The 24,150-nt window shown below is 44.9% G+C and overlaps 1 protein-coding gene across 20 annotated transcripts in view; it reads right to left on the reverse strand.

Moving 5' to 3' along the window:
* PKNOX2 (PBX/knotted 1 homeobox 2) overlaps nucleotides 1-24,150 on the reverse strand; it is a 3,670,033-nt gene that overhangs the window by 1,932,933 nt on the left and 1,712,950 nt on the right. For 2 of the 20 annotated variants that reach the window (XM_069224526.1, XM_069224531.1), the window contains exon 1: nucleotides 17,759-17,969. The exons of 15 other annotated variants lie outside the window; for them this stretch is intronic. The gene's annotated coding sequence lies outside the window, so the exon portion shown is untranslated. Of the gene's footprint in view, nucleotides 1-17,758; nucleotides 17,971-24,150 lie in introns of those variants that run through there. 3 more of the 20 variants (XM_069224544.1, XM_069224546.1, XM_069224537.1) reach the window with 3 other exon arrangements.

Here is a 24,150-nt window from a genome sequence, read left to right on the forward strand (position 1 = left end):
TGTTTTAGAGTTATTATACTTAATTACGGTCGCAGGAACGATTTCGCTCCTTCGCGACCGTTCCTTCTGTTATTTAGTGCACTATCGGTGTTCTGACCGCCACCAGGTGGCGCCTGCCGGAACACTTGTGCTTTGGAGACGCACTGAGGGGAACGCGCGGCTTCGATTCCTGTCAGACTTCGGAGTCGGAGCTGCGTGTCCTCCTTGAGCCGAGTGCGTCTCCTGGCATTTTGTTTCCTTCTGCCTGGAGAGTGACGCCCTTTTATCAAAGGGTCTGTAACGACAATAGACACCCCATATTTTCTTATTGGGGTCAGTATTATTCTTTGCTTCTACGCCCTGCAGGGTTGGTATTTTGGGCATTTCTGTCCTTTCTGGGACACGCTCATAGGCGGGGTTTTCCCCATTTAAAATATTTTTCTGAGCACATGGATTTTGTGTCCCAGGCGGACGTCTTTATAAGCTAGTGCAAATTCGCACTCTTCATACTTAGCTGACACCCAGCTCCCATAAGAACCATTATTATAATATAAATTGTTTTATATATGTATTATTATATATATTTTTATATACATATTTTTGTTTACATTTAAACAATGGACTTAACAGATGATGAGTTCTTTGATGCCGTCCATGCCTCTATTTATAGAGCAGTTTCTGAGGCAATTGGCCCTCTTGAGAACAGACTTCCACAACAGATTGCACAAGAGTGTGCTAAATTCACAGCCTCTAGTTTGACTCCCTCAGCGCCACCTATGTCCTTTAAAGACTTAATCTCCGACCGCTGCGCAAACTCCGGCAAAGCGTCGCCGTGAGGCAGGAGTTGATCACAATGTTTTCAATCGTGTTAAGAATTCCCTTTTATCCCTTGCTGATTCCTCTCTTTCCTTAGACCCCCAACCCCTCTCTGTGTCTCTCCAATATACTGACTCCTCTGGAAATCAAGATGAAGACGCTGGTCCGTCCAGATCATGGCTTCCCTCCAATTCTCAATCTACTCCTCAAGAGTCCATTTCCAATGTTTCTGATATGTTAGACTCTGACAATATTATCCATCCTAGGTCTTCTGAATGGGCCCCATCTGATAAAGTAGCAAATTATGTGGCGGGTTGCATTCGGAAACCTTTGGAAAAGGAATCCTGCAATTGTCTTAGGGCTGAGTGAAATTCTTGACATGGCCGAGGATGCCAAATCCTCAGGAGTGCTCGTTTCACCTGATATCCTCTCAGGATAGGCTCAACGAGCTTTAATTTTTCTATGCAATACTAATTGTGCGCTCTCTTCAGTCTGGCACCACTCTCTCCTCATTAAAGTGGATCCCAAATTAGGAGAATTAGCTGATTCTGAAGCTGGCGCTGTGGCCCAAGGTGGATTTTTTGGTAAACCTTTCATAAAAGAACTAGGAAAGTTCGTGAACACTTTCACTTCCTTGGATAAGGCACAATCATCAATGAAAAGAGTTTTTCCACCCGTTTTTTCCACGGGCCGGTTGAGGCAGGGGCCGCTCGACCAGCCGTGCTCAAGCACCTACTTCTTTTAGAGGCCAAGGCTCCAGGCAAAGCCCGTTTCGAGATCAGTCCAGATTCGCCAACTTCTACCCAACAAAAGACAGACGCTTCAGGTATTGAGGTGGTAGAGGAGCTTCAACAGCCAATTCCGGTGAGTGTTATCCCTTCTTCTCTTCTAAAAGCAGGGGGCCGCTTGGGTGCATGGGTCTTGCAGACAGTCAAAGGTTTTCAGATAGAGTTCGTTGGTTCTCCCATACAATTATCTTGTCCAAATCCCCTTGTGTTTTCCGCTCAAGATATCATTCTGGTGGACGCGGAGGTTGCGGCACTGTTAGACAAAGGAGCTATTTCTCTGACTGTGCTGTATCATCAAGGGTTCATCAGCAATCTATTTATAGTGGACAAAGCCGGTGGAGGTAGACACCCATTCATCAATCTAAGAGAGTTCAACGAATGGTTGGTTCATCGCCATTTCAAAATGGAGGGAATACATCTTCTTCGAGACGTCTTGCACCCTATGGATTGGTTAGCTAGTCTAGATCTAAAGGATGCCTATCTGACCATTCCCATCTTTCCGCCGCACCAGCGCTTCCTTCAGTTCATCTGGGAGATCTGGTTTTCGAGTTCACGACCCTTCCATTCGGTCTCCTCAGCACTATAGTGCTTCACAAACGTTCTCAGGCCCGTTGTGTTCGATTAATTATTTATCTCAACAATATCTTACTCCTGGCTCAGTGTCCCTGGAAACTCTCTGCCCAACTTCAGATAACTGTCAACTTATTACAAGAAATAGGTTTTGTCATAAACGAGTCCACATATCTATTAATTCCTTCTCAAAGAGCGGTTCTTCTAGGTTTCAAACAGACTCAATTTCTGCCACCTTAAGTCTTCCATCTCGAAAAATGACAAAGATTATTCACGAGCAGCGACGTACTCTGACCAAGAAAAGGATTTCACTTTGGCAGATTGCTTGCTTAGTTGGACTCCTTTCTTCATCTATACAAGCCATTTTTTTCTGGTCCTCTCCATTACCGGGCTTTTCAACGCCTAAAGGCATATCATCTTTGAAAAGGTTTAACCTACTCCCAGAAAGTTCTTCTCTCAGAAGAATCAATAGAAGAAATACGTTGGTGGCTTTCACATATGGAGGCCTGGAAGGGGAGAGCAATCTTCGGTTCTGCTCTGGATCTCATAATCGAGTCAGATGCCAACAGATCAGGGGTGGGCGCTTGTTGCAGAGATCTTTCCACTGAGGGGAATTGGTCTCCGGTGGAACAAAATTTACATATAAATTGCCTAGAGCTTTTAGCTGGTTAATTTGCAGTCAAGTGCTGGACCAAAGACTCAATCCAATTGTGTGTTCTCCTGAAGATGGGCAATATCTCGGCTGTCCATTATATCAATCATCTAGGGGGCCCTCGTTCCAAGGCTCTTTCCAATTTGGTGACCCGTTTTTGGCCGTATTGCCTGGATCATCAAATTTCAGTCACTGCTCAATACATACCGGGTGCTCAAAATCAGATTGCGGACTTTCATTCCAGACATTTCAGAGATTCCATTCTTTGGAAACTTCATCCAGAGGTGTTGTATCATCTTCAGGATCTATGGGATCCGTTTACAATAGATCTCTTTGCATCCAGGTTGGATCACCAGATTGGATCACTTCTCAGATTTTTCAGATGGAAACAGATCCTCTGGTGACTGCCACAGATGCTTTACTTCAGGACTGGAGTCAGGAGAAAGGTTATGCTTTTCCCCCCTTTGCAATGATAACTCGAACATCCACTCATGTTCTTCGCCAACAAACAGACATAGTTCTGGTAACATGAACAAAAAACAATACCAGAGTAATCTCTTATCCTGCTTTCCCAGATGTTCCAAAGTTGTGTGCCGTTCATTGTCTTAAAGCTTATGAGGAGATGACTGAGGATATTTGCCCTCCTGGAGAGCGTCAACTTCTTATCGCGTTGCGAAAACCCCATTAAGCAGTTTCCTCACCTACCATTGCTCGGTGGGTTCGTTATGTGATACAGGAGGCTGGTATTAGCCTCTCCCTTTTTGGTGCCCATTCCGCTCATGTGGCTATGGCTTCTAAAGCATTTACTTTAGGTGCTCGTCTGGAGGATATCACGAATGCAGCAGACTGGTCTTCAGATTCAACATTCAAAAGATTCTATTTCCAGCCAGTTTTTGATATGGCTCATTTAGTGGTAAACAAGCTTTGAACTAGCATAATCCTCGCCTCCAGTCCTGAAATAGAATAAAAAAATTCTGAGCTATTGTAACGGAAAGTTTCAATTCTATTTAGGACTCGGAGGTGAGGATTATCCCACTCGGTTTTATAAAGGAGAATTTTTTCAAGGAAACCTCAATTTAAGTGAACCCTCCCTTTGTGCAGTAAGTAATTTCTATTTATCCATTTGGAGTTATTGTATATAAATCTCTAAAATGTATTGAATTGTTTAGTTTTGTTCTGATCTCTATTCCTCTCAGTCTTATCTTCACAGCTCAGAATACTTTGTTTTAAGATTATTCCCCTTTTCTCGTAGGAAGTGAAACTTTAGAAAGTGGGCATTTCCTTGCTCAACCATTCTGTGCCTCTGTCTGTGGAATACGTGTCTGGGTCAGGAAGACAGTTGGGCTGTTTGTGAATTCACTCCAGACAGTCACGCAAAGGGAGCTGAGGGGTGCCCTGCATATCCTGATGGGTCTTCCTGGGATAGAGTGGTGGGAGGAGCTGATACTTGCACCTGAATGGGGCTGTGCCTGTCCTTACACAAAACAGCCCCAACCCCAAGGAGTGTGTCTGGGGTCAGGGCAGGAAAGGCAGAGTCTTGTGCACTACAAAGACTTTCCTTTGAAGTTTACCTACTACAAAGCCAAAACGTAGTATAAGTATTGGGCCTCTGAGACTACAACTTCAGAACACTTCTGGATTGAGGACATTCTGCCAGGAAGAAGAGCTGGATGCTTTAGAAGGAATTGCCTCTCTGTCTGTTGCTTTGCTGTGCTGGCCTGCTTCTTGCTGCTTCTGTCCTGGAAGTTAAAGGACTGAACTTTGCTTTCTACATCCTGCTTTCCAAGGTTCTCCAAAGGCATGAACTGAGCTTCCCTCCTGTTAGGAAGTCTCAGGGACATCAAAGACTTCACCTGCCAGTGCCTGGACTCCTCTGCTGAGAGTCCTGTCTTGCCAAGTGGTGCCACATCCAGTCCCGTGGGAGTGAAAAGTGTTGTCCTGAGGAAAAGAATCCACACATAAGATCGCCGCCGCTGAAAATCCACGCAGCACCTGCCTTGTGGTGGAAAGATTGACGCAGCACCTACAGGACCCATGCAGCACCTGTTCCACTGTGGTGCTATCATCACAGTGCGTCTGGATTTTCCCATGCATCGTCCCTGAGTGTCATTTTTGCATCAACCCTGCACTGCAGCAAGGAACCAAGGCTGCGTGACTGGTAACCAAATCATTCTCTCTCCTGCAGGAAGAAAACTTTGCATTACCTCCCCTGCCACTAAGGAACCAACACATCACTTCCCCTATCAATAAGGAACCAACGCATCACCTCTCCTGCGCGGACAGAATTGACACATCACCTCTCCTGTCAGCAAGAATCCGATGCATTACCCCCCCCCCAGCACAGTAAAGAACCAACGTATCGCTTTGTTTTCCTGTGCCTCACCTACTCTGCGGCCTGCATCATCTTTGTTTTTGACGCATGCCAGGTACTGTGTGTTAAAAAGAGACACCCATTGATTTCTTTGGATTGGGACTCTCTCCAACTCTTTAAAAGTGATATCTTTGCTTGTGTATGTTGGATTTTCATCAGTTTTGGTCTTGTTTTAGTCAGATAAATATTGGTTATTTTTCTAAACTAGTGTGGAGTCGTTTTGTAGTGTTTTTACTGAGTTACTGTGTCTGTGTACAAATACTTTACACATTGCCTCTGAGGTACGCCTGATTGCTTGTGACAAGCTATCAAGGAGGTGTGCGGGGATATCTTAGCTGTGTGGCTCCCGTACCCTGACTAAAGTGAGGGTCCCTACTTGGACAGGGTGCAAACCACTGTCAACTAGAGCCCCCATTTCTAACAATGAGAACCATGTTCTGTCACAGTCAGCCTCTCACACTCAAGGAGTGGACAATGTGGTGGTAGATCACATGATAAGGGTGTTCCTCCTGTCAAATTCATTATGGCTCTCTACATGTTTCTAGGGCTTTGGAAGAGATTTGGAGTTTCAAAGGCAGGGCTTATTTGGCAACTCAAGCAATACTCGCCTTTGTTGCTTTTTGTCCAAATTTCTAGATGGGGGAGCTTGGAGTGTATACTTTGAGCTCTCTTTAGATCAAGTCTTTTTCTGTGTTTTTCCCTCTGGTCTCCAAACTGTTCAACTTCTCAGAGCGAAGACAGATTTCATTCTGATGGCCCTCTTTTTGCCTCTTTTCTCCTTCTTCTTTTCCAGGTATCTTGTCATCAACTACGCCTGGCAGCTTGGTGGTTGAGAGGTTGAGGCTGAAGTATTTAGGGTTATCCTCTCCTCTGGATGCTTCCATTCACAAATCTAGTAGAAATTCTTGCCAATGCTCTTATAACCATCATTGGGCCTCCTTTTCTTCTTGGTGTGCTAAACTATATACTGCTCTTTGTAACAGTGAAAATAAGTGGATTTTGCAATCTATTCAAGATCGTTTCGATGAGGAATTGGCTATCTCTAACCCTAATGGTTGTATGACAGCTACCAAGGAAATACAATCTCTATGAGGTTGTCTAGCAGACATGAAACCTCTAGGTAGTAGGCATGTATACGGTTTTCCCTTGAAAGTCCTCCTGTTCGTTTTGTGCATCCTTCCTGGAATTTGCCTTTAGTTCTTAAAGTTCTACAGCCTTCTCCATTTGAAAAACTAAAAACTGAAGGTTTTCTTTTTTGTCATTATCTCTGCTTGATGACTGACATTAGAAACACTAGGGCCCATATTTATACTTTTTGACGCTAAACTGCGCTAACGCAGTTTAGCGTCAAAAAGTTTTGCGCCGTCTAACGCCATTCTGAAGCGCCAAGCGGGCGCCGTATTTATGGAATGGCGTTAGACGGCGCAATCAGACCGGCGCTGCCTGGTTTGCGTGGGAAAAAACCACGTAGACCAGACAGCGCCGGCGTAGGGGGAAAATGGCGCATGGGCGTCTTAAAATGGGGCAAGTCAGGTTACGTCGAAAAAATCGTCTTAACCCGACTTGCGCCATTTTTTAACGACGCCCATCCCCCATCAACATGACTCCTATCATTGTAAAGATAGGAGTCATGCCCCCTTGCCCAATGGCCATGCCCAGGGGACTTCTGTCCCCTGGGCATGGTCATTGGGCATAGTGGCATGTAGGGGGGCACAAATAAGGCCCCCCTATGCCACCAAAAAAAAATATAAAAAATAAAAAATTATACTTACCTGAACTTACCTGAATGTCCCTGGGGTGGGTCCCTCCATCCTTGGGGGTCCTCCTGGGGTGGGCAAGGGTGGCAGGGGGGGTCCCTGGGGGCATGGGAGGGCACCTGTGGGCTCATTTTGAGCCCACAGGCCCCTTAACGCCTGCCCTGAGCAGGCGTTAAAAAGTGGCGCAAATGCGCCGTTTTTAGCCACGCCAACTCCCGGGCGTCTCTTTTGCCCGGGAGTATAAATACCACGTAAAGGCCTGGGAGTCATTTTTTAGACGGGAACGCCTCCCTTGCATATCATTAACGCAAGGAAGGGGTTCACGCTAAAAAATGACGCACATTCCGGGAACTTTGGCGCTATTCGCCTCTAACGCCATAGTATAAATATGGCGTTAGTTGGCGTTAGTTTTGCGTCGAAATTGCGTCAAAAAAAACGACGCAATTTCGGCGCAAACGGAGTATAAATATGGCCCTAGGATCCTGAATTCTTAACTTCCATTTTGTGATTTTACAATTATGTCAAGGTTTTCATTAGAAGATTATGGGGGTCATTCTGACCCTGGCGGCCGGTGGCCGCCAGGGCCACCGACCACGGGAGCACCGCCAACAGGCTGGCGGTGCTCCCACGAGCATTCTGACCGCGGCGGTTCAGCCGCGGTCAGAAGCGGAAAGTCGGCGGTCTCCCGCCGACTTCCCGCTGCTCGGGGGAATCCTCCATGGTGGCGGAGCGCGCTCCGCCGCCATGGGGATTCTGACACCCCCTACCGCCATCCTGTTCCTGGCGGGTCTCCCGCCAGGAACAGGATGGCGGTAGGGGGTGCCGCGGGGCCCCTGGGGGCCCCACTGTGTATTTCAGTGTCTGCAATGCAGACACTGAAATACGCGACGGGTGAAAACTGCACCCGTCGCACCCCTGCAACTACGCCGGCTCAATTCTGAGCCGGCGTCCTCGTTGCAGGGGCATTTCCTCTGGGCCGGCGGGCGCTCTTTTGGAGAGCGCCCGCCGGCCCAGAGGAAATGTTTGAATGGCCGCCGCGGTCTTTTGACCGCGGTGCGGTCATTTGGCGGCGGTACCTTGGCGGACGGCCTCTGCCGTCCGCCAAGGTTATAATCACCCCCTATGTCTTCCTTTCATGTAGATCAGGAGAGTTCACTCCCTTTTCAGTCTCCTTCACCCCCTCTGAGGAATCTCTACATTTATTGAATGTAACACATGCAGTTCAAAATTATCTCGTCCGGTCTGCAAATTACACACTCTGTGATGCACTCTTTATAAATGTTGGTGTTTTCAGGATAGGAAACAAGGCTGTAGCCTCTTCTCCGAGTTTGAGTAGATGTATAAAGGCTGTGACATATTCTGCTTATAGTTCACTGGGGATCTATTTGTCATGCTAAGCTCAAAGATGTTCTGCTCATGGAACGGCTGCCTCTTAGGCAGAGACTAAGGGAGCTTCCATTCAAGACATTTGTCAGACAGCTACTTTGGCACTTCCTTTTACATTTGTTTCTCACTACATTTTGGATATGATAGGTGGGGGTATCTGCATTCCTAGGATTTTGGGACCAATCCCAGGAGCTTTGCTTTTCAAGTGAATTCTCTTTTGTAATGCTTTTCCTTTAAGAAACTACAGGTGTAGCATTACTGCATTTTGTAGAAAACAGGTTGTGAATGATTTGTTAGCGCATGTCCTCAAGGCTGTAAGGACTCAGAAGGGGGAAGGGCTGAGGAAGTAATGCATGGATCTCTTACGAGTAATGTTCACCACGCTGATTGTCCATACTCCTAATGCCATCCTACCTCCCTCCCAAAGGCTACAACCTTGATTACAAGAGCTTGGTAACAACTGGATGTAACATGAGCATTCTCCTCTCTATGGCCCTAATAGAGGGGGTGAGGCCTGAGGATGAGAGCTCAGAGAGAGAAAGAACAGGTTAGTTGGGAAAGGATGGGTTATCAAAATAATGAAGATTACAGATACATAATACAAGCATTGATGAAACCTCCAGCAGATAATAAGGATGACCCGCCATGCACAGTTTTTTTGTCTAACATTTACTGCAAATATTACATTGATATTATCAATGATGTTTTCAAAGATGTCATGAGTGCGTAATTTGTGGCGTAACCAGCAGTGCATGGCGAGGGCACGAATTATAGCTACTTGAGATAACTCTTACTAGAACAGGTGGATATCACTGGTTTTGTACACTTAAAATGAGAGCCTACTTGTAATGCCCCTGTAACCTTTGTTTTTTTCAGTGAATTTCTGTTTTTTTAACTCTATTTTCTAACTATGACGTCCCTGTAACCTTTGTTTTTTTTAGTGAATTTCTGTTTTTTTTTAACGCATATGTAATTTGTACTACTATAAGTTCATCCAACCACCGCTGCACATGGCCTTCAGTCGTCTGCAGTGGGGGTTACCCACAGGGCCTGACCTGCAGCCAGACCCTTCGGCCAACCCCCATAACGTCCCAACCCTGCGCTGCGCAGGGCCAAAGACCATGCAGGGCAGGAGTTGGCCACAGCCTGTCTCTCTGGGTGTGAGAATAGGTATTAGAGGGTGTATCTGGATGTGAGAGTGGCTGTCTGGGTGTGAGAGAGGATGCATCAGTGTTTGTGTGGGTCTGTGAGCGTGTGCGTGAGGGTTTCAGTAGGTCTGTGAATGGGTGTCTGAGAGTCTGAGTGGGTCGTTGAGTGGGTGCGTGAGGATGTGACTGGGTTTGAGAGTGACTGCATCAATATCTGAGTGGGTCTGTGAGTAGGTGCATGAGTTACTGAGTGCATCTATGAGTGAATGAATTAGTGTATGAATAACCCTGTCAATTATTATTTTTTGTTGTTGCCGATATTTGCAAATTCATCATGACTTTACACTGGGCCACGCTTAATGTTGTGATGTATTCGCGAATATCATGCAGCGGGAAAACAAATAAAAATTACGGGCTTAATTTCACCCTCAAAGACCCCTATATGACATCTTTGGGGTCAGGGGAACTCCACTTTTCACTTCTGTTTTCAGCCCCGGGGACTGTGTCCCATTCCCTAAAATGGCAACCGCAACCGCAACTTTCAAGTCAGGTTGCGGCCAGCCAATCACAGCACTCCTACTGTCGCGCTCATTCACAAATTTGCCGCGATCACCGCAAAAACAATGCAATGGATTCGCGGCCCTAGATATGCAAATTTATTTTGCCTTCCATATCTCATGAACAGATTCACACCAAAATCTAGCTTTCTACCAAATTTGGTGTAATTCTGTTTAGCGGTTTGGGCTGTTGTTGTGTTCAAAGGTCCTATGAGAATTAACATGGGAAATGCAACTTTTTTGACCCCTCCTTTTCTCAGCCCCAGCTTGACGAATCCTGCCCAAACTTTCTATATATATATATATATAATGTTGGACCTGGCCCTTTTACAGGGTCATTCCCCAGACTTTTTGCCTTTTGTCTCCTTATTTTTCTGACCTTTGTTGGCTGACGTTTTGACTATGAGCACTTTTTCACTGCTAACCAGTGCTAAAGTGCATGTGCTCTCTCTTACAAATTTGGTATGATTGGATTATACCTGATTGGCATATTTAATTTACCTATAAGTCCCTTGTAAAGTGGTATCCCTACACCCAGGGCCTGTAAATTAAATGCTACTAGTGGGCCTGCAGCGCTGCTTGCGCCACCCCCTGAAGTAGCCTGTCAAACCTATCTAAGGCCTGCTAGCGCAGAGCCTGTGTGCGCAGTTTCCTACCACAGGGACCTGGCATCTAAATTTCCTTGCCAGGCCCAGAACTCCCCTTTTACTACATGTAAGTCACGCCTAAGGTACGCCCTAGCAAGCCCTTTGGGCAGGGTGCCATGTATATAGAAGGCAGGACAGGTGCCATGTTGCGTGGCTTGTCCTGGTAGTGACAAACAGCCTAACTTGGTGTCTCACTGCTGTGAGTGCTGCCTCCTCATAGGATTGCATTGGAGATGCCATGCCTTATGTGTAAGGGGTATTGTCTGATTTATGAGGGGTAGCGTAGGCATATTTGGTATGGTTGTGGCAGTGGTAAGATATACTGCTTACTGGTGTAGGTGTATTTTTTAATACTATCACAGAAATGCCACTTCTAGAAAGTGCGCATTTATCTGTGCTTATGACTTTGGTGTTTTGCAGCTTGTCTCCAATCAACGTCTGGGCAGACTGACAGTTGGGGCTTTGTGCATACTTCTCAGACAGCCTGAACACAGGGAGGGTGGAGGTGACACAGAGGTGCATCTACATATTGTAAAGCCTTCCTGGGCTGAGAGAAGGGAGAGGCGGGGCACACCTCCATTTGTAAAGGCTGTGCCCTGGCCTCACACAATAGTGTTGTTAACCCCCTACTGATGTTTGGAGCCTGTGCTGAAAGGAGAGAGGGGGCACTCCCAGAACCAGTTGTAACTGGCTGGAACCTCCTCTCCCTACCATGGACACAGAACGCTGATGAATGGACTAACCAGGAAACCACCTTGGACTGCTGCTGTTGTGCTGACCTGCCTGGTCACTAGGAAGAACTGCCACCATCTGCACCCCTTGTGCTGGCGTGTAGCTGGACCCACCAGCCCTGTGCTTCTTCTTGTTTTGTTGTTCCCAGGGGCAGGGTGCTGTGGCCTCTGACCCCTGCCACGATCTCTATAGCTTGCCTGAAGTGCTAGGAAAAAGCGCTCTTTCTGAAAATTGCTGCAGAAGATCACCGCCGCAGCCCGGGCTGCAGATTTGCCGTAGCGCCTTTAAAAGCACTTTATTTCTGCACCCTGCATCTACTTGCCCTTAATTCCCTAAGCAGTGCTCCTTTCCTTGAGCCGTCACACTCAGAAGGAGTTGTGGTGAAGCGCTGTTGCTATCCGGGACGTCGCGCTTTTAAAAGCGTTCCTTTTTCTTGCCGGGTCACCACGGCCACCTGGGAATCCCGAGCGCATTTGAACTGCGCGACCGATGTGCCCCAGGGGCACGAGAACGACGAGGACAAGAGCCGGCGCGCTCTTAGGAGGTACCCCTGGGGCGTGACATACTCCAGGACGCCCCCGGAGTGCCGCCAGGCTCCTTCCTCTACGTGATCTTCCTGCGGCAGGCGAGAAGAGCAGTAGAGCAGCACGCGCACCGCGTCGGGTGCAGCTGCTCCCCGAATGAGGTGGACGCCTCATCTGAGGTCTCCCTGGCCCCCACTCCGTCGCAGAGTTTAGGAGGAGAGGCTGGCCTTGAAGAGGAGACTCCGCCCCATTAGGCCCTGAGCTTTAGTGGAGATCGGGGGCCGGTGAAAGCCTCATCGGAGGCCCTACACCGCCCGGTCTTCCTGGTTGTTCCTTGGCGGGGTTTGCCCGCTCGATCAACCCCCCCCTCCGAAATAATCATCATCACAGGCCCCCGTCGTGCCCCAGGAGCACTGGGGAGCCCTCCTCGTATGCTTCGTGGCACTGAAGGTGCCCTTCAAGTTCAAGACAGGTACTCTTGCCGGTAAACCCTCTCTAGATGGTTCTTTTAGGGGATTGAGGGGGCTGTTGGGCTAACCTGTTTTAGGTGTAATAGAACATATATGTGTTGATGGTTCTTTTTGTAGGCATCCTACACCGATCTGATGTCCTGACTTGCCATATGGTTTAAAGTGCTCCTGATATAGGCCTTTGTGATACTTTTATGACAAGTGTATTTAGTTCTTACTGTAATTCCTGACTACTGCTTATGTTGCAGAATCCTGAGTACTTACGTGTGCTAATGTGACAACTGCCTATTTTTGCAGAATATTAGTAACTTGTGTAACATTCTGACAACTGCTATGGTAGCAGGGTATTACTTACGTGTAATGTTGGTCTAATTATGTTTTGTGCAATACAGATTATTTTTACATAGCTTAGTGTTGTGTTTACTTTGTGGTGTACATTTTGCATCACGTGTGTTGTGTGTGTTGTGCAAACGCTTTACACATTGCCTCTGGGATAGGCCTGACTGCTCGTGCCAAGCTACCAAGGGGGTGAGCAGGGGTTATCTTGGACGTGTAACTCCCTAGCCCTGACTAGAGTGGGTAGGTTCTGCCTGGCTGAGGTGCATACCCTAGCCAACCAGAAACCCCATTTCTAACATATATACATATATATGTGTATATATATATATATATATATATATATATATATATATATATTGTAAATGAAGAATTTCACCGCACTCCATGAGATATAACTATACGTATATTTTATTGCAGTCAACAACCCCCTACGCGTTTCGACTCGCCAAGGAGTCTTGATCACTGTAAATGAGTCCCTCTTTGCTTTCCCTTTTTATCCTAAATATCCTTCCTGCATTTATAATGCATTCTGGATATTGTAGTTTCTACAATTTTAAAACACTCACATTTTCATTACAAGACAAAAACACATTATCTTTAAATTTACATATATCGTTCATTTCGAATTTGTCTGATAGTGTGTATATATGACAGCATTTATGTTTGTATGTGGGATCGTATGTTTGTGAGTGAGTGAACAGAAGTGAATAAGAGTGAGTGAGAGAATGTGAATGAGTCAGGGTAAGAGTGAGTGCAAGAGACAGAGTGGAAGTAAAAGAGTGCAAGTGAGCAGTGAGCAAGACAATGGGCCCGATTACAAGTCCCAGAGAGACTGCCAGGTTGACGGTCTCACATCCACTGTATTACAGTGTTACCATTGGCCCAGCAGTGGTGTACCTGATGACTGAAGACCAGCCGGGAACGGGGTCCGCAATACAAGGTATATTTTTACATTTGTGTTGATGCAGGTGTGTACATTTTGATCAAAAGGTAGACATATGCATGACGCATGTGTAAAAATACTTTGTGCATGTACCACACCATTGTTGGAGACTGGGACATATATGCCCAGTCCAGTCAATGGCAGAAAAAAGCAAATTGTACCTGCCTGTATTATTTTGGATTTTGGCAAGGGTGAAGTTGCTGCTGTGAAGGGGTGGCCCTGGATGAAGGGGGCCACATCAGAGACTGAGGGAAAAGAATGAAATGGGGAGCTAGAACCCCATTTCCTTAAATTACACCATATCTAAGAAGAGGGTCTCCCCGACACATAGGGCCCTGTGGCAGCTGCTTCTCCCCAACCGCCGTCACAGCAGTCTGCGGAGGGACGGTGGTGTCGTCAGGACTTCGGCAGTCTCTACTTCAGCAAACTGCCTACATTGTAATTCGGCTGGTGGACTGCCTAGTCTGCAGTCGGGGTTTTTGACTCCACCATGACCAATGTGTCAAGACCACCAAACTCATAATCTTGTCCTAAGTGTGAGTGAATGATTGTAAGTAAATGTAAGTAAGCATAAGTGAGAATGTGTTATGCTTGCAAATCTGATGTTGGACCTGGCATGCTTCCTGGCTTATAGAAACTTATGTCAAGACCTGTGACATCTTTAAGGTCAAAGGGTATATGATATCTATGCCACCACCAGCACACCTAAAAAGAAAATTGACTATACTGATTTGTGCTATATACCGACTGCACTCATCTCAGAACAACATGGCTGCACACTTGAGCGTGGCACAAATCAAAAAGATCCCAGGACAACGCATGCACAACAAAAATAATTTTCACATTTGATTATTGCACTTTTCATGATTGCAGTTTATCTTGAGTCTGACCTGCAAAGAATAATTTAATAATAACAATGTTTATCTATATCCCACACATCATCAATTGAATCAAAAATAAAATGTATGGGCTTTTATCAAATCCTACACGGCCTAGATTTGTCAGTTATAGTTGGCTATCACCAGTCTCACAACATCACTTTCTCATCTTCACATCGCATTGGTAACACTCAAAACTACACACTGGACAAAACTCATCAGAGACATCCAACATGATACAGAATACACCACTTGGTCAGCTAGTACAGAACCGTAGAGAAATCACCACACCCACCTATTGCTCACTACACAGCATCTTTCCAGCCACACTTGGGGGCTTATTTACCAGCCCCTTGCGCTGCTAGTGTGTCACTTTTTATATGGGAAAAAGTGATGCACCGGTGGCACAAGGTGCTTGTAAATAAGCCCCTTAGTATTCACATTTCTCTAACAGAAAACGCTAGACACAACCTCCACATTTCATAATGTGCATCTAACCGCTATTTAAGTTCAATTTGCAATTATAATACAGCACCAAAGTCCTGCACAGGCCAGGTGTGAGACTATTGACAACTCAACAAAAAGCAACCTACCAAAGATATGCTGCAGGATTTTAATTTCAAAGTTACCAATGTAAACCATTACTCAGCTAAACACTTATCAAATGTCTTCTCACCAGACACAAACAAACACAATAATATAATCATATACAGGTAACAAATTTAAATGGTGCGGATTAATGAAGTGCAAAATGGCATACTAATTGTAGAAAGTGCTATACAAATGCTGATGTTGATAATATAACATTTATTAGCGTTGTACATCACAAATGGTACTTCTGTATCTATGTGCTTAAACAATAGTTGGTATTTTTGCCTAAACTTATGACTTACAGTTTACCAACCTCAAACTAATCAGTGGCTGAATCAGCCAATTTAGGGATTTTGACCTCTGATGAGAGCCTGAATTAGCCAAACTCAGACTTTTGAGCTGCAGGCCAGAAGACCTGATTCGCCAACTACATTCTGTACTGTGTAAAGCAGTGGTACAGTAATAGTTCTAATGTGCTAGAAAATGCAGTTCACGAACCTACAGCCAAAAGACTTCTGCCTCCACCTCTCTTAGGTGTTCTGTGTAAATCTCTTTCCCACAGAGGAGGTAGTTTTGGTAGTAGATGTGGGAAAACAAGACGAGGGACTGGAAAATGTAGACTATTGGAGACAAAATCGAGGGTTTTAGGGAAATTTAAGAGAGGGATTTAGGTGGGATATGCTAATAAAAAAAAACATATACCTGCAAAAGAGTAAGACAACTGCAATTAGCAAAATACACTTCTAATGTTACTACAGCCATAAAGGTGTCAAAACAGGAAGTCAAGCATTGCACATTATCAACCACTAGTGATGTAAAACACTCCTATAGGAAGAGTGGGGGCAGGGAATTAAAATAATACCACACAGGAGTTAATGTTAAATGAATTTACTTAATTATAAATGTAATATATATATATATATATATATATATATATATATATATATATATATATTTTAGTATAATGTACTTGATTTCTAAAACATTAATTAAAAGCTTTAATTTTTTTTTAAGTAAAACATTTTAAAATACATTAAATATTTAAATTTCCCCCAAGTGGTCTATATATTAAATAAAATACAAATGTTAAAGAGGGTCAGTTTTGTGTAATATATAAATCATTTTTTTGTTAATTTATCTATTTGTTATTTTATTTTTTAATACACATTTAATTTGAAAAGTGAATGTGCAGTGAAATGTTTTTTCCAGTTTAATAGTAAAATACGTTAATTAATTTACATTTATATGTGAATGATTTATTAAAAAATAATCTGTATTCAATGTCCCATATCCTCTCTCATAAGGAGATCTGGAGATCTTCCCCCTCCCCCCGAAAACTAGCCTAAGTGTAAAATATGGTTTTAAAGGTACTTGTGGTAACTTATAGTCATAAATACCGTCGTAGGAGGCTCAAAGCTGCCCATAATTTAAGTGGGGGAGAGATAAGTAAGTATAACTTTCCCGTCCTAATGTGAATAGCAAAAAGTGGAGAGTTGCACCTAGGTGTAAGAGTAAATATACACGTGAGTAAATGCACACCTGTTTAGGTGGTGGGGTAAATCTAGATGTGTATGCTGGCAACGAGGCTACAACTCATGAGAAACAGTAAAGGATCTGAGAAGCGGGACCCCAAGCACCTGTGAGAAAGAGTTCCCTTAGGCGGGAGTCTGCTTGAATGTGGTGAGAGGGCTGAGAGCCGAAACCTGTGGACACTCGAGTCACTGGACATATTGCAGGATTGAGACCAGCGCTGTCACTCCATTAGTGCAATTGCTCAGAGCACATTAATTCGTTTCTCTCCAAGAAGCAAATAACAGATGACCTGGAAACAGTTCAGCACATTACATTTTGGAAATAATGCGGCCACATATCGTGACACGTACAATAATCAATTTGTACTAAGCTATTGTTTGATTGCATACTTCAAAATAAGAATACTTGAAATGTTTATAGCGCCAAGAAGCCTAGGCATTGCCAGACTGTGCCCTTGGAAAAAATAACAAAGGCTGCATAAGAATGTAGTGAAACTTTAAAAAATAATTATAAAATCAACCTAGTTATTTTTCCTTTTTTTGGCCAGCTTTTATAATGAATGAATTAAATAATTAATTAATTGAGTTGGGGTATAGGGAGGGCTCCGCGTAAAAGCCGGAGATCAGAGCCAGCAATCTAGCAGGAAGGGCGGTATTTACTCTGTGTCACTGAAGTCAATCGATTTAACTGTACTCGAACGAATTTAACCACACACTGGAGACGTGTTCGCGGCAGCATTTAATGCTTTAAAGTTAATGAACATCTGGAAAGCTGAGGGGAATAAGGGGGAGGGTGACAAATGTAATGCAACAAATAGGACTTATCAAAGCTTTTCTTCAAACAAACGCGCGCAGTCACCAAAACTGCGAGGAAGCGGAGAAGCAAACGGTTACAGTTCTAATGGCTGACTTGGCGATAAAGCAAAGGAAATCCGCTGCACGTGCGACCACCAACATATACATGAAAGTGAACATGACATAGTGAAAAGTGGACGGTAACGGATAACAATGTGACTGCAAGAATTACATTACACAGCTGCGCGCTGCCCACTTCCGCCCACAGACATGAATCCGGTACCTGCTGTCCATGGTCCACCATCCCTCACGCCACTGACGGACCACGGCCCTTGCACCTCCTCCGCCTATGCCTCCACTCCCGACAGTTTTTCATCCCCAAAACTTCTAGGAACTCTTCCAGAAAACCCGACACCTTCGGCAGCCTTTCGTGACGCAACATTTAACACCCCTTCTGCTTATACCGGCGGGCCAGTTAACTTCCCCAGGCCTCTTTCTCCATCCTCCCTAATACCAGGGCACAGAGGACCATCCGGAGATTAGACCCCATGGGAGGCCCTTGGAATGTCCCGACTCCGCAGTTCTAAGAAGACGCGCTTGTGCGCAAACCACCCCAGGCTTCCCAGCCTGTAAGGTTTGATATTGAAAGCTATTATTGCAAATTTTGTTATCCTTTCATAAACTCTTACTGTTTAACAATCATTCAGAAGTCTCCATGTGATCGTTTTTGTGCTACACAAACAGCGATTAACTTTTTCACCAGTCCTTCTTAACAATACCCCGAGGTCGCAACTCGCGCCTGCACGTCAAATGCATTTTACATTTGCATTTATATATGGCTTACTAACCCTGACGAGGCATTTTATTTCACATGAAACTTAAACCATTTTAAGAACTGTAAATAATTATGATGAGATTTCTTTTCATGGTCATGTCCAATTTAGGACTGGCCTATAGGCAGCGCAACTGCCGTGGCATTTTCCGCGTAATTATGGATTTGCGCAGTTGCTACATAACCCTTCACCTGCTGCATAGTCAGCAGATTTTAACCAAATAAATTGTTACTAGCTCATACGAATCAATAGTTACTAAACCATAGCAACGTGAATTGCTGCTCAGTAGAAGGCATTTTGCGAAGCGCGTCTGGTCTTCTGTTGCTTAATGCTGTAACTGGGTGTCAGACCGGTGCTAATGAGGTGAAACCTTTGTCCAAATAGTGTTATGTGTAAAAATGTCAAAGTAATAAAGTAATACTATAACAATTTGTGCTGCAGAATGCCACATAATCTGGCTTATTTTGCCGCATAATTTAATAAATTCTGCCTCATAATTTAGTATTCTCGCAGTGTCCGAAGGGCTGGTTTCAGATCAGTGTAGAGATTGTTATTTTGGGTGTCCGTGGGCCAGTTTTGTGGTCTGATGGGCCGGTTTTTACTGTTGATTTCGCTGATATTACTACAAAACCTTGCCTGCAGCAAGCACAAATTCACTCGATCTCCCATATCGTCCAGAACACTGATACAGTTTACCTTTACAAATTTAAACCTGCTCTGATTTGCAAACGCAGGCCACTTTCTAAGTTATCTGAGTCGCTAATGGGGACCACTTTTAATTTGGTGCCTGTGATTATTTTGTGTCGGAGACTGAACCGGACTCTGTCCGAGGGCTACTGAAACCCAAAATAAAAGTGTCAAATACCGCAAAATAAAAGCGATGAAGTAAAATTTTCCCAGATTTTTCTGTCAGTTTAGTTTGTTTTTGCTTTTAATCACTGTGATGGCCAACTAGGCTGCAGGGCAAAGTCTCCTTCAACAAGAAAAGACTCACAGTTAAAGAGCATAGTTGCAAGATCTTTACATCCATTTCAGACTGGCACATTGCATGAGAAGATGGTTTGCTAATATTTGTTTTGCCATGATTTCCTTTATTCATGTAGTTTACAGGTTTTATGATACTTTAAGAACTCCCGGTGGAAGATTTCAAGCTGGAGGATCAATTGGCTAGAGTTACCGTGTGTTCCAAGTTGTAAGGGGATCATTTGGTACTTTTTAAATAATTTTAAGTAGTTGATTAATGCAGATATATAATGAATTTGGGTTATCACCCAGTTTTCTGTATGACCTTATTGCAAACAGACGCAGAATTACAGTAGTAATTCTACACTCATAGTTGCTAAATTGTCAGTTTGCTTAAGTGTGACATTTCTGTGTTTTAGGTTGCTTATGTGTGCTATGTCAATATAATTTGTGTGGCATTTGAGTGACACTTTATCAAGATAGGAATTAGTACATATATCCGTGTAATGAGGTACCTTTGAAATGTAGCTCCCTTTTGTGCAAGTTAATGGTTTAGAAATTCACTCAGAATACCAATGAAAGAATGTGTATACTTGCCAAGGCCCAGGAAATGTATGTCAGAATTGCATACAACACTTCAACTGGCCTACCCCACTGCCAACCAGCCTGATGCACATGAACCACAAGACATTACTGTACTGCTCAAAAGGCATGTCTCTGAAGGCCGAGAAGAGAAGGCAAGCCAGGGACTACAATTTGCTAGCAGTGTGTCTGGCACCGTTGGCACAGATCATGTTGTGGCAGCACTGCAGAACTGACCTCAGTGCAGAACTAAGTGCACAAAAGCTGCTAAGTACTCTCAGTGTAGAGCTGCTTCGGCTCTTAACATCTGCACACTGTTAGAAATGGTTATGGGGTCTTTGGTTAACAGTCAGGTTCAAGGAAGGACCCTCACTCTAGTCAGGGTAAAAGAGAATCATCCTCAGCTAACCCCTGCTTACCCCCTTGGTAGCTTGACAGAGCAGTAGGCTTAACTTCAGAGTGCTAGGTGTAAAGTATTTGTACCAACACACACAGTAACTTAATGAAAACACTACAAAATGACAGAACACTAGTTTAGAAGCATAGGAAATATTGATCTAAACAAAACAAGACCAAAACGACAAAAATCCACAATACATGAGTCAAGTTATCAATAAAAATGCAAAAAGAGTCTTTAAGTAGTTTTAAACACACTCTAACGCTGTCAGCTTGAAAAAGTACCTTGGGCGCGTCAAAAGTAACCCTGCACGGGCGTGTGCGCATCAAAAAGGGGATTGCGAGGCGTTGATTCCACTCACAAGCGGGACCGTGCGTCGTTTCTCCTTTCGCCGGATCGGGCGTGTCGTTTCTTCTCTCCGCAGGAGAGTGATGCATCGATCCGGTCAGCACTCTCGGGTCCGGGCAGGCCTTGCGTTGTTTTTCCACGCACAACGGTACTTGAGTCGGAAATTCCACCGCACAATGATATGAAAACACTGCAGCGCAGGTTGTTATATCCAGCCTCCGTCAGCGATGCTGCCTGTCGTTTCTCCTGCTCCGGGCATCGATTCTTCAGTTGCGTTTTCTGCGAGCGTCGTTTCTCAGCTGCCGAGCCGGCGGCGCGTTGTTTCTTCAGCCACACGATCAGAGTTGCGTCAATCTTTTCCGCGCACAGCGCTCTGTGCGTGGATTTCCTCGCCTTTAGGCTGCCAAATTCTTCTTTCAGAGGCCCAGGAACTGGATGGGCACCACAGGGCAGAGTAGAAGTCTCTCCAGAGACTCCAGGTGCTGGCAGAGAGAAGTCTTTGCTGTCCCTGAGACTTCAAACAACAGGAGGTATGCTCTAGATCAAGCCCTTGGAGATTTCTTCTCAAGATGGAAGGCACACAAAGTCCAGTCTTTGCCCTCTTACTCTGGCAGAAGCAGCAACTGCAGGATAGCTCCACAAAGCACAGTCACAGGCAGGGCAGCTCTTCTTCCTCAGCTCTTCTCCAGGCAGAGGTTCCTCTTGTTTCCAGAAGTGTTTCTAAAGTCTGTGGTTTTGGGTGCCCTTCCTATAACCAATTTCTCCTTTGAAGTATGCCTACTTCAAAGCAAAGTCTCTCTTGAATGTGAAATCCTGTCTGGCCCAGGTCAGGCCCCAGACACTCACCAGGGGGTTGGAGACTGCATTGTGTGAGGGCAGGCACAGCCCTTTCAGGTGTAAGTGACCACTCGTCTCCTCCCTCCTAGCACAGATGGCTCATCAGGAAATGCAGACTACACCCCAGCTCCCTTTGTGACACTGTCTAGTGTGAGGTGCAACCAGCCCAACTGTCAAACTGACCCAGACAGGGAATCCACAAACAGGCAGAGTCACAGAAACTGTATAAGCAAGAAAATGCTCACTTTCTAAAAGTGGCATTTTCAAACACACAATCTTAAAATCAACTTTACTAAAATATGTATTTTGAAATTGTGAACTCAGAGACCCCAAATTCCACATGTCCATCCGCTCCCAAAGGGAATCTACACTTTAATCAGATTTAAAGGTAGCTCCCATGTTAACATATGAGAGGGACAGGCCTTGCGACAGTGAAAAACGAATTGAGCAATATTTCACTGTCAGGACATATAAAACACATTACTATATGTTCTACCTTAAACATGCACTGCACCCTGCCCTTGGGGCTACCTAGGGCCTACCTTAGGGGTGCCTTACATGTAAGAAAAGGGAAGGTTTAGGCCTGGCAAGTGGGTACACTTGCCAAGTCGAATTTACAGTTAAAACTGCACGCACACACAGACACTGCAATGGCAGGTCTGAGACATGATTATAGAGCTACTTATGTGGGTGGCACAACCAGTGCTGCAGGCCCACTAGTAGCATTTGATTTACAGGCCCAGGGCACCTCCAGTGCACTTTACTAGAGACTTACCAGTAAATCAAATTTGCCAATCATGGATAAACCAATCAACAATACAATTAACACAGAGAGCATATGCACTTTAGCACTGGTTAGCAGTGGTAAAGTGCTCAGAGTTCAAAAGCCAATAACAACAGGTCAGAAAAAATAGGAGGCAGGAGGCAAAAAGATTGGGGATAACCCTGCATAGGCAAACAAGTCCAACACACACCATGCCCATGCCTGTCCTGTGCTTTATCTCGATTATGAGAGGAGCCAGTGCTTAATTTGGGCTTGTGGTAACCGGTGCTAAGCACCGGCACTTATTTTTGAGGGCCGGCGCTTAGTCTTCTGTCTCAAGCATTTACAGCGAGCTGAAGACACATTTGGGAAATATGGAGGAAGAGAACACGAAAAAGCTTCACAATTGGAGAAAGCGGAAAGCTGCAAGCGTGAGCTGAAGGGACAGGGAGGGGTTTTAAATGGATTGAAGAGGCCCGAGATGACTTCAGGATTACGCTGCCTCAGTAATCCCTGTGCGCACATTTAATTGCAGCAGCCGCATGTTTAAGAGCGAGGCTTAGAGCACTGGCACCTTTTTATTTACAAAATAAGCACTGAGAGGAGCTAGCTTATAATTGAGGGGAGTGAAACTCAGAGTTTGACTCCGTGGAATTCTGTGGAGTTACAAGAAAACTCTGAGAGGTTCTGCAGAGTTCTGCAAGCAGAGGGTGAGGGGAAGAATCTGTACACTGTACTGATTTTTAGCACCTGGAGCTTGTTCTGAGCTGAGAAATCAGCGCGAACAGCACCAAGTGGTGCAACTTACCACTGGTGAGCCAGGCTTGAGAAAAACTGCCATGTGGCAGTCAGTGGAATTTAGCCAGAACTCTGCATTACCTGTGTAACACTGAGTTGCTAAAATTCCACAAACTCCGATGGCAGAGCCAAGTTTATCCCCCACCCCTTCTTATTATGCATGACAAAGCATTTTAGTGTAGTGATGCAGAAACTAGCACAAAATGTGGTATGTTAACCTGCACTGCGTGGTACTTGGTAGGGCTGTTCGCTATAGAAAATAAATACATATTTACAGTCCTTCAAGAGAATCTTAACACACTGAGTTAGTCTGAGAATTGCTTTTCAAAAGCTGCAGGTAGGAAGTGCCCACCCCACAACTGCCTTTTGTAATGAGCACTGTACACATAGGTACATTGCAGAGATCTGATCTTACAGCATTTAACGCTCAACATGATTACAGGTGTCAAAGCAACATGAGGATGTGGTTCGACATGTGTCAAATAACACGAAAGCCTCAAGCTTGTGTTAAAATATGTTATATTATGTTATGTTATGTTACTCAGTATTTATTCAGCACAGCATTCAAAAACTAATTGACATCTTGGAGTTCCTTGCAGACGTCAGCCTATGACTGTGATGCACAGAAAAGAATAGGCAAACTGTCCCTATTTCTTCTACAATGGATGACATTTTTGGTTCGCTGAAGCTAAGGTGCATGGGACGGAGGCTGTTATAAGGTGGAAGGCTGTTGGGTGGGTGTGTGGCTGCATTTGTGTAGTTTGGGAGGAGGGCTCACAGACACACTGGGTGAGGACACAGGGGATGTGTGAATGGTAGTGGGGGTGGTGATTGCACGTGAGCGATGTGTGGTGATGGGCGTGCTGGTGATGGAGGTAGTGGCTGAAGATGTAGTGCATGCAGGTGTGAGTGGAGACGAGACAGGGAGGGAGGAGGAGGATGTGGAGGCGGGGGACACAGTGGAGGCAGTGGATGTTGATGTGTCTGCATGGGGTGGTGCTTGTGTGAGTGCCGGTGGGATGTGTGGTGCTTATGTTTGCCATGTCCCTTTTTGTTCTATTGCTTGATGCGGTTAACCCGACACTCACAAACTGACGCTTGGCACCTTGACACATCTACTCCTCCCACGTGTGGCCCTCACTGACAAAGATACT

This window comes from Pleurodeles waltl, chromosome 3_1, assembly GCF_031143425.1.
Source record: "Pleurodeles waltl isolate 20211129_DDA chromosome 3_1, aPleWal1.hap1.20221129, whole genome shotgun sequence".
NCBI lineage: Eukaryota > Metazoa > Chordata > Amphibia > Caudata > Salamandridae > Pleurodeles > Pleurodeles waltl.